The sequence below is a fragment of the Vulpes vulpes genome, chromosome 10 (assembly GCF_048418805.1).
Source record: "Vulpes vulpes isolate BD-2025 chromosome 10, VulVul3, whole genome shotgun sequence".
NCBI lineage: Eukaryota > Metazoa > Chordata > Mammalia > Carnivora > Canidae > Vulpes > Vulpes vulpes.
In genome coordinates, this window is record NC_132789.1 from 32,811,280 (window position 1) to 32,823,302 (window position 12,023).

The window sequence follows — 12,023 nt, forward strand, 5'->3', positions numbered from 1 at the left end:
CAGAGGCAAAAGCCCCTAATGCACAGCAATTTCTGAATATCCCTGGAAGGCAAAGACAGCATGACATCTATGCTCAGCTGTCACACGGGAGTCCACAGGGAGGCAGGGGGGGACTATGGCTGGGGGGCGGGGGGCACTGGTCACTGCTTGGCCAGGCCTCCTGGCTGTGAGTGTTTAGGTGGTTCTGGATGATCATTTCTGTGGTCTCTCGGAGACAATAAATCTAACACATGTCTTCTTTAGGAAATGTTCAAGGGTTGTACTCAAGTATGCAAAAACATACATATATATATATGCATATAGGTAACTTCAAAGTTTTCTTTAGTATTTACTAGAACCTAGTATTTCATGGCTCTTCTGGTTGATGGGACTGCCTGGGGGTGCTGCCAGGTGGAGAGAGTTCAGGGTAAGTATAAATGCACTTTTGGAAGGGTTTTCTCTTCTTTCCTGCATGGTTGCCTGGGTGGCCCTATCTTGTCAGCATGCTCACTGTGCTGCCACCATCTGTCCGTATCTGCTTAGGTGTGAAGAGCCTGCGGCCATGGCTTCTCACCATGGTGGCCCTGTATGCCGATACCCTCCTGGTACAGCTCTCTGGTGTGTTTCTTCTGCTGTCTGCTGTCTGTAGGCATCGGGGCAGAGGACAGTCCAGCTCTTGCCCCTGCTCTTCTGGAAGCAGGAGGGACCATGCTGGCGGGTGGATGACTCTCAACTCAGGTACGGTTCACTTGGGTTCATCCCCTGGCGAGTGGCCAGGATGCCACTGGGCAAGCAGGCCAACCTCCAGCCTCTGGTCAGCCTCTGGTCCTGTTTGGAGGCCATGCTGTTCCCTCCTGGGCATCCTCTGAGGGCGTGTGGCCTCCAGGCCTCCCTCCCAGACGTATATCTCAAGACCCTGATCTGTGAGTGGCTCCCCTCTCATATTGTTATGGTCTTGCTGTCTTTGGGCTGAGCTGATTGTTACTGAATTTCAGATGTTTGTGCTCAAGAGCCGGAAGGTCAGATAGGTCAGATCAGATATTCTTCTCTCCCAAATCGTTAAGACAGAACCTTAGCCTTCCATGCTCAGACCTCGAGATGAATTTTTCTCCTCAAACTGTAGCCAGGCTCCTCAAAATTCTGTTTTGGACTGTGAGCACTTCTCTTTGCCACTTTTCCCTGAAGGCACTGAAGGTGGCTGGTGGATTTGGTTTGGTGCCCAAGGAAAATGAAACCCATTGGAGAGACGATGTAAAAATGAGCCAGGTGATACATATGACTCTCTTCACATAACCTGCAATTACCTCCTTTGGCCTGGCTTTTCTTACCTAAGATACTTTCACCTAGTGAACATTATTTAGCCTGAAGCAGCACGTCAAGTTGGTAGAAGCATAGAGTTTTGCAAGTGTTTTTTAAGAATACAAGGGTTGGGGGCATCTGGGAGGCTCTTAATTTTGGGGCAGCCAACTCTTAATTTTGGCTCAAGTCATGATCTCAGGGCATGGGATTGAGACTCAGGGTGGACTCTGCTTTTCCTACCTCTCAACCCTCCCCCCATTCGCACACAATCTCTCTTTCTCCCTCTCTCTCTTTCTTTCCCTCTTTCTCAAATAAATAAATCTTAAAAAAAAAAAAAAAAAGAATACAAGGGCCAAGGAATTCTGAGGGTACTTAGCTCCCTCCATGGAAAATAATGTCCCATATCTGTAGCCCTGAAAGTGAGAGAAGGAAGATGAAAATTGGATGGATTAATGTATATTCAACTTCGTGAATGCCTTGCCATGCATTTACTGCTTCAGGAAAACACAGTACTGATTCGGGCCTAAAATGTTGACTCTCAATAAACAGTGTGAAGAACAGCTCACAGTGTATCTTTATAACCCAGATTTTTACCAATAAGTTTGTCCATAAGTCTACAAATACTAAGCATTTCTGAAGCCCACACCCAAGGCAGCAGCAAAGATGGAAAACACTGCAGTCAAGGGAGGGTCTCCTATTCTCCAATGAAGGAAAAAATGTTGGTGTCAAACATCACAGCAGAAGTTATAAATTTATTTATAGACCATCAAACATAGCAAGTCTGTGATGTTATTCAATCATTACAAAGATTCTAATATAGGACAAAGTCCCACTCGGTTTTGTGATTGCATTTTTGTTTTATTACGTTTCATTGTGTCGCTTCACTGTCAGCGCTAGGAGGTGGTTATCCTCTAAAGAGATAATCTTTTGCCAAGGATTGGGAATTAGAAACAATTGGAAGTACAGTGTAATACAATCAGCAAATTCATCATTGGGGGCTGGGGTGGATATTGGTTTTCTGCAAAGAAGTCCTCATCTCTTGTCACAGCCAATCTGCTAGAAGGTGCAATAACGTCACCCACACATTTCTGAAGACAGCGCTGTACACATGGTCATTATCACCAGGAGACATGATGGATTTAACCTGTTATCCTATTACAACTAACAAGTTAAATGAGGTATATTGACTACTAATCTGAGTTAATTTTGTCATATTTGAAACAGGAGAAATAAAACAGCATGAATATAATCTTGTTATGAACAGGAACAACACACTTTTATAAATTACTATAATTTACATATTTTGCAAATGATAATTTTCCATTCCTTAAGTCATGAAAAATAAGATGGTTTCCATTGGCTTTCTCTGTACTTTAAATAAAAACAAACAGAACAATGGAAAGAGAACAGGTCTCAGACATGTGTTTGCTAATATATCCAGTCTGTCTTACTACAGGTCGATAGTGTAGGTTCGTTTACCCAAATCAAGGCCAATGTTTGCTCCACTTTTTATTTTTTCTTTGTATTTCTTTAGTATTAAAATGACACATGCATGATAAAATTTGAAAAAAAATATAAATCTTTAAATTCAAATTTAAAGTATTAGAATTACATACAATTGATATCCAGTTCATTAGTCACACTAGTCACATTCCACAGGTTCAGGGCTGTGTGCGGGACTTTGGCTAATGTCATGGGGGGTGCCCATCTAGGATATTCCATCACTGCTACAAGTGCCATTGGACAGAGCTACCTTAAACAACCCAAAACCTTTCATGGCTACATAATATCCCACCATTATGGGGTTCAGCGATCACCAAGTATTCCTACCTTGTAGGTTTTCAGAGCTTATGGGGTGACTTGTTTTGTCCTTTGGCCTGAGGTTGCACTTGTTATTTTATTACTAGTAACAATGCTATAATGAATCACACAGAACTATTTTTACATTTTTATTTTAGGAACGTTCATATATTCACGGTCTTTTTCCCCTGTGGCCATAAGTAAAGAATTATTGGCTACAGTACAGGCCTTCAGGAAACTACGACTCTAAGTATGGGAAAGATTGTTTTGAATTATTTTGGATTTTGAATCGTTCTAGTAGATTTCTAAACAATTGTACCCTGGGGTTTTTCAAAGATTATGTAACTCTTTGGAGCCTGTCGTAACTGTGAACTCACAGTTTATGAAGCTCTAGGGAAATGAGTTTTAGGCTGTGGCTTCATGTACCTTGGAACTTAGATATAGAAAAAAATCACTTTTTTCTGCATAATTTTTCATGATTATTCTTTAAAAATCTTTGGACAGGAAAAGCATTTAATGCTCAGTAAGATCGACTGTTCAGTGCTCTCCTCCATTATGTGGTTTATTCAGAGACTAACATCTTACTTTCTTTATATATCTCATATGCAAGGAAATCTGGGTGTCAGAGCCGTAGAGTAAAGTGCTCTTCTGAGCAGACCAGAGGCAAGTGAACGATATGCAAGAGGGAACATGCTAGATGGATCAGCCCCATTATTGCAAAGATACTGTAAAGCGTTTTCTTTGTAGTTAATTTTGATTTTTCAAAAGAATTCCCAAAGCTCCCATTTTCTCTTAACTTGACATTTTTAAAGCACTTCCATCTTCCCTCTGATTTGAAATCACCACCTTTCAACTGACTGAAAAGTTGTCTGCGTGATAAATTTTACAGTCAGACAGGACTTCACTCACTTGCATGTGTTGGGAAACTGGGGACAGAGCTGGTATCAGCTCCAAATGTCACCCTCGGGCTCTGCTGCACAGCACAGTGCCACCAACACACCCAGTGGTGATACACACCTGGTTCCAAACCCAAGCTGCAGGACATACTAATTGGATGAGTTTGGGGAAATTGCTGTATGTGATTTGCAGCTCTTCTTAAGAAGATGAACAGTGAACGCTCAGGATGACACAGAGCTTGTGCGTGTCAGAGGCCACAGTCCCCCCATGTCTGTGCCAGAACAACAGCAGGAGGCGAAGCTGCCGTAGAAATGTCAGAATCTGAGCATCGTCCACCAGAAGACACCTCATGGGGAGATGGTGGTGAGACCCATCACAATTTCCATCTGGGTCATATCATGTTAGGGGGTCAGGAAAAAAGTCAATGATCACTGTGGCTCACTTACTAGTCCCAGCTGGTCCTGTGGAGATGGTTCTTAGGACCTACAAGAAATCACTGTTCAACCAATAAATATTATGAGAACTATGTATAAATTTCCCTAATGGTTGCCAGACCACAACTTTTAAATATCACTGTGGACTGTAGAATTTAGAAAGAAAAAAAAAAAGAAAAAACAATGATCTTATATGCTACTGCTCTTCTTTAAAGTTCCTTAGAGAGGGACGCCTGGGTGGCACAGGGGTTGAGCATCTGCCTTCGGCTCAGGTCCTGATCCCAGAGTCTGGGATCGAGTTCCACATGGGGCTCCCTGCAAGGAGCATCTTTCTCCCTCTGCTTGTGTCTCCCCTTTCTCCATGTCTCTCATGAATAAATAAATAAGATCTTAAATAAAATAAAATAAAATAAAATAAAATAAAATAAAATAAAATAAAATAAAATAAAATAAAATAAAATAAAATAAAATAAAATATTCCTTAGAGAATTAAACCTCCAAAAACTCAAGGATGCTGGAAAAAAAACAAGGTGAAGCAGCACGATGTGGAAAAAGCTTCCCTAAAAATCTGAACTTAAGGCACAAGAGACAGAGAGCTACTCAAGCCTGAGAGGGATGGTCGGCTTTTTCTATGTATACCTCCTCCCTTACCCTCACCACTGTGCCCCAGTCATATCCTTGCATGGGATCCAGACAGGTAGAGCCTGAGCCACCAGACCTCCCTGTAGCAACAAGACCTGGTTTTGTTTGTTTGTTTGTTTGTTTTCTAAGATTCTATTTATCTATTTGAGAGAGAGAGAGAGAAGAGAGCATGAGCAGGGGGAGGAGCAGAGGGAGAAGCAGACTCCCTACTGAGCAGGGAGCCCAATCAATGCTGGACTCCATCCCAGGACCCTGAGATCATGACCTGAGCTGAAGGCAAATGCTTCACCAACAAAGCCCCCAAGGTACCCCAAAGACTTGTTAGTAATAAATGTTTCAAGTGCTCTACATGCTCTACTGGGCACTTAAATATATTATCACTTCCCATGGTGACTGGGAAGCAGGACTATTGTCATCAGCTTCTACACCTGACCTAAGGGTTAGTCCTGTTAGAGGACAGGCCTGAGGACGTAACCCAGCTAGTGTGGGCTTCATGCATGAACGTAACCAACCAGCAGCTAGTGTGGGCTTCATGCACGAAACAGGCAATCCCAGACCCACAGGTGCAAGGAGAGCTTTGATGGCTAAAACTTTTGAAGACTTCAACACCCGGGAGTGTGGGGGCACTCCAGTCGCCCACGTTTTTAAAACCCAAATATAAAATAAGAGCACATCACAGGGAAACATGTTCATCTCAAGATCCCATACATTGCACACATAGGCTTTTTGAAACCAACCCTAAATGTATTCAGCAGTAGAAACCCTCCCAGGGGCTGATTAGGAGATGAATATTCCAATCATTTTCAAAAGTCATTAAAGAGACAAACAAAGAGAAAGTTTAATAGGGAAGAAATATGACAAGGTTTAGATTTCACTCATTTCTTAAACCTCTGTAAAGTATTAGCACACTTAAACTGTCAACAGGTAATATATGTTATGTAGAATATTTAACTTAGACTCTTGGTTATTCTTAATAATATTTAACATCCCTATTTTAAAACAAAAATAATACAAGAATTTAAAAGTACTCATTTTCACTAGGTGTTATGCTATATGTTGGCCAATTGAACTCCAATAAAAATTTTTTTAAATAAAAAAATAAAATAAATAAAAATGTAAAAAAATACTCATTTCCAGAGAGTCTGAACAAATATAGAATACGTACATCTAATGACTCAAAATTATTCATTTATAATAATTAATTTGCCAATTAAGTTACTGTGACATTTTAAAAGAAATAGCTTTCAATATTTTATGCTATTTCCTGAAAGACATAAGGGATCTTCAGAAATTGTTTCCCAAATTGTAATCTTCTGGCGCAAGCATCAAAATCATCTGAGATACTTTTAAAAATGTGTATCTATAGACCAGCCTTAGATCTACCCAGAGCGTGTTTAGATTCGTAAATCTTTAAAGAGCTCTGAAGATGACTCTGATACTGAGAATGTTTGATAATAATATCTTTACACTAAAATTTGCCAAAATTCTAGAAATGACACTCTGTAAGACATCCCATATCTTACTTTTAATCATGAAAATGATGTTTGAAAGAGATATGGAAGGTACAAGAATTTAAATCAAATGGGGGCTCAGAGAATGTGAAACAAAAAATAAACAGAAATCCTTGATTCAGCCATTTGTAGCAGGAACCGACAACATACAAGGGAGTGTACTAGGCCCTCTGTGGGGTTCAATCTAGAAATAAGGCTACTGTGAAATATTTTATTTTTTTTTACTTTTTTTATAAATTTATTTTTTATTGTGACATATTTTAAAGAAGAAATACAATTACTCCACTCTCGCTCCAAAGCCCATGCTTCAGATAGGAAAGATTCTCAATGTTTCCAAATGCCCTCAATGCTCAATTTCATGATCTTTCTGTCTGTTACATGGGCATTTGGTTTATAATTACAAACTAAGCTACACGTTTATGCTTTGCAAAATACAATTGTTGTGAGCTATCATTAAAATTATTATTTTAAAATTAGCAACAACAACAGCAAAGCCTCAAACAAAGTTGGCACAACTCTCCAATAGATAACTAATTGATAGACCTCAACGATTTCCCTCCTTCATGATCTGCTGCGGTGCTCATCAGCTAAGTTTAAAATGCATGAGAAACGATGTTATTATATCGGCATGTATGCAGGTGAAGGAGTAGACCTGAGTAGCAATTTCCAAGGACTGTTAAGATTCTAGGAAACACTTTCATGAGGATGTTAGTCATTTTGCCAGGATTTTCCAGAGACCCTGATTCTGAAAGAGTTGGGTGTATCAGTCAAGCTTTTCCTAAACATTAATGAAAATCAAATACACAGAAAACACATTCCTCTCCTAAACTAAGGTCTTGCTGGTCATGTGACATAAATAATGCATTGTAATCATCCTAGTCTAAGCCCCACATGTGAGTATTATTTATCTGGAAAGTCATAAACTCAGGTAAGAAGATAACACCAGCCAAATTTAACAGGTGCCCAAGACTTGCAACGAATTTCACATGATGACAGAATTAATTTTAAAGCACTGTGAGGTTTACAGCAGAGAAAAGCAGGGCTTGGGGTGACCCGGGGTCTCCTCACTGTGAGATCGAGGCTTACCTTTACATCCATAGTGTTAAGGATTTGGAATCAGACAATTACATTATTGTTCCACCTCCTTCGGTTACAATAATTTTTATTTTTTAGGCACCATCTTAGTTTATCATTACTCTTTTCGTCTTCAAAGGGAATTAGCTTTGTTAATATTTGTGTTGTGCTGTAAACACATAGCAAACTTTAATGCAGATTTTATTAAGTGTATCCTTCTGATAGTACGATTATGAAATCACCTTTTTATCTTTAACTTTGGAATTTACATCTGCCTCTGTCAAATTTCCATTGTTAATTCTTTCTTTTTTTTATTTTTTTTATTTTTCTCCCTTCCTTCCTTTCTTTCTTTTTTCACCTGGGACTATTTTTTTTTTTCATTTATTCATTCATGCCACAAATAACCACAAATACTTATTATACATCAAGAAGTATTCCAGTTGGAGATATGAAGGACAGTGAACCACAAAGGACACAATTCCATGGCAGCCCCTCTGCAGACCTCTATACATCTTCTTGGATGCAATGAACAAACCTTATGTCTTTTCAGTACTGGTGTCCAGGCAGCTCTTACTCGTAATCAAACACAACCCATTCTTTCTTGCACTCCCTCTGAGCTCTTGCTAATGTACATGCTTTGCTAGTGGTGTTTCCAGGAGGGGTCTGTGGGTGGTCAACTATTTGACTCTTTCCTGCTTTACATGTTTTAAAACATATTTATTTTAACTCTGCTCTTTAAAGAGAGTCTGGCTGGCTAGTGAATTCCAGGTCTCCAGATTTTTCCTTCAGCATTTTGAGTGTATGACCTCTATATTTAATAGAAGCCCTACTGTTGCTTTGTCATTTCTTTGGATGTGATCCATCTTCACCTTTTTGAGGCCGTCTTTTCCTTTCCTGCACACTGTTGTGCATGATGTTACAATGTCTCTAGTCAGATTTATCATTATTTTCTTGCTAATCATTCAGTGAGGTTTCTCAGGTCAAGCTTTCATTCATTTCTGGAAAATTACCAGTCATTTTACTTGCAGCCATCATCTTTTTTTTTTTTTTACATTCCCCCTCTTTTTTCTTCCACTGGATACAGTTCTGAACTTCTTAGTCTACCCACAGAACTCTTACTTCTTCCATAATTCCCTCCTTAGTCTTACCAGGTGACGATACAGAAACCTCTCCCTCCATGCTATCTTTCATAAATCCTCTCTCTGAAGATACACCCAGTATATCACTGAGACAATTTACTGAGGGTTACTAGGATTAGTATTTTTCTTTCAATAATTATATTTTTCGCTTCCAAGTTTTCCAATTTCTTCTTTTTTTAAATATTTCCCTTCTTGTGTCATAAATGCTACTTCCTTCCTCATGTCTTTGAGCAGTTAACATATTACTTTTAAGTTCTTGAATTGGTCTCTAATCCTTAGGGGTTAATTCTTACATTTGTTGAATTTACCAGGTATTTTTATGATAACACACTTCTTTATAGGCTTATTTTTTTAAAAAGATTTTATTTACTTATTCATGAGAGACACAGAGAGAGAGAGCAAGAAAGGCAGAGACACAAGCAGAGGGAGAAGCAGGCTCCATGCAGGGAGCCTGACGTGGGACTCGATTCTGGGTCTCTGGGATCACACCCTGGGCTGAAGGTAGCACTTAACCGCTGAGCCACTGGGGCCACCCAAATTTTTTTTAAAGAGCTATTTTGCTTGGTAATTCTTCACCTGCAACCTTACTTTACACATGATCTATGTTTGCCTCAGCCTTGGTCCAGATGGGTTTCACATGTCCAAACTTGGTCTTAGACTAGCAGATCAATTTGAATCTTTTTCTTCATATTAATGGTTTAATTTTGGACCTTATATGAATATTATGTAGGCTCAGTTGCTATGCCCCATGGTTTCTCTGCTTCTTTACTTTACATGCATAAATTCAGTGCTCTCAAAAACAAAATCTACATCTAAGATTTTAAGAAACTAAATATTTTATTTAAGAAGAAGTTGCATTTTTTTAATAACTGACTTGAGAATAAATGACTAAAGATCTATGAACTAGAGGGGGAGGGAACAACATCAGGCATTTCCCAGGTACCCACAAATCTCTCCTCACTGTTGTATTTTATATTTATGAATGAAACTGAAGACTGTATTTCTTTTTGTACCATCTCCATTCCAGATCCCTTAGATCCATGAATTATTTTTCAGGATGGGCTAAGATCCTGGAAATGCCCATCCCATGAAATACATTGGTGCTCCTGTTTGGGGACACATGATAATGAGTTGGAGGGATCGATGAGAATCTCCTAAGAAAAAGCATGTGCAGGAGGAGGAATCCCACACTGAAAGAGCTTCTGCTGGGACCTGGAGAGTCTCTCCATGGGAGAGAGTGAGCTGGTCAACAAGGTGCCCGGTGGCCATTCTTTCATGGATTCTGGTTTCTCCTCCTCTTTTCTAACCACCTCACACATGAAAACAGGCTGGGGGCCTTATCTCCTTACATCATTTCCACTGGTGAAACACATGCATTCCGGTTTTCACTAAGCATTTCCTGTGCTTCACTAGGTATGAGATACTGTGAGTTTTTATATTTGACTTCTTTCTCTCCTTAATAAAATTCTCAACAAATGCATAAAGTCCTGGCAGAGAACATCTGGGAGTCTCTTCTGCCATACCCTCTCCATTTGGGTCGGTATCCCTATTGAGGAGCACTGGGCCGGGATGTTATTCTATAGTTCCTGATGTGAGCTCCAGGGTAGATCTCTGCTGGAATCTTCTTTGCTCGGTGAAAACAGCAGCCCTTGACCTACAGAGAATAGAATCCCAGAAGTGAGGAGCCTGACTCCCCAAGATGGAAACCGGAGGACAGGGATGCTGTTCCGCTCAGCAGCCTGATGAAACATTTCTGCCCAGAGTCCTGATGAAGAATTTCTTTTTTTTTTTTTTCTGATGAAGAATTTCATGTGGGTCAATGGGTCAAAATCTTTTGATGCTTTTCCTAAACTGCCCTCGATTGACTGATAACCATCAGCAGACACGTCATCAAAGGACAGCTTCACAGCTCTTGATCCATCAGCTCAGAGCTAGTCTGCCCTGTAGCTCCCGGGAATCCTTATTCCATCCTTTCAGTTGACTAGTGCTGCATGCCGAACGCTTTATACATTGGGTCTTCTTCTGCTCTAGCATATTCTAGAGTATGTTCTAGAGTATATTCCAGAGTGTGAGAAGGGCTATTCTAACCCCTGGTTTGGACACCAACTTTCAGACCTACATGTTCAGGCTTATCTCTTTTTTTTTTCCATTTGTTTTCATTGAAGTTTGATTTGCCAACATATAGCATAACACCCAGTGTTCATCCCATCAAGTGCCCCCCTCAGTGCCCATCACCCAGTCACCCCTTCCCCTCACCCACCTCCCTTTGAAAGGGACCTTCCACAACCCTTTGTTCATTTCCCAGAGTTAGGAGTCTCTCATGTTTTGTCTCCCTCTCTGATATTTCCACTCATTTCCCCTCCTTTCCCCTATAATCCCTTTTGCTATATTCCCCATATGAGTGAAGCCATATGATTGTCCTTCTCTGACTGACTTACTTCCCTCAGCATTATACCCTTCAGTTCCATCCACGTTGAAGCAAATGGTGGGTCGTTTCTAATGGCTGAGGAATATTCTATTGTATGTATAGACCACAACTTCCTTATCCATTCATCTGTTGAAGGACATTGTGGCTCCTTCCACAGTTTGGCTGTTGTGGACATTGCTGCTGCGAACATTGGAGTGAAGGTGTTCCAGCATTTCACTTCACCTGTATCTTTGATGTAAATAAGAAGTTGTTTCATTTGCTGCTGAAGATGCCAGGCTGAATGCGGCCCAGGGCGGTGGTGGGGGCCCCCCGGATTCCCTTTGCTCATGGCCCAGACAGCGGCCCCAACCAGTGAAGCTCACATCTTGGCCTTCCTGGCACCACTTGTGCCTCCAGTCCAAGCTTGGCCACCTCTGCCCCTCTTCTGCAGATGCAGCAACCACCTTCTGTCGATGGCTTTTTACATCTTAGATTTGACATTGTCATCTTTTACCTGATTCTTATCATCAGGTCACATTTATCTCCATATTTTGAAAAAATGAGAGGCAAAACGGAAAACTTTGAGGAAAAAGAATTATTTCTCAGGGTTAGAGAAGCATAAAAGATGTAACCATTGTCATATTTTGAGCACTCAGTTATCCACAACAGTTAGAACTTCGACCTTCTGAACTGCATCAGGAGGAACTACAGGTGACAGCTGCAGGACACAGGTCGTGCCTCAGGGGAGAAGAAAGCTTATCAATGGAAGGGACCACAAATGGAATGGGACTTCCACAGTGCCATGAATTCCTGGTTACTGCAACGGGGCTGGAAGATGACC

General features: G+C 40.5%; 1 pseudogene; it reads right to left on the minus strand.

The window, feature by feature from the left end:
• Positions 1-10,112: 10,112 nt before the first annotated feature.
• On the minus strand, positions 10,113-10,296 carry LOC140594096 (uncharacterized protein C9orf153-like; annotated as a pseudogene).
• Positions 10,297-12,023: the final 1,727 nt, after the last annotated feature.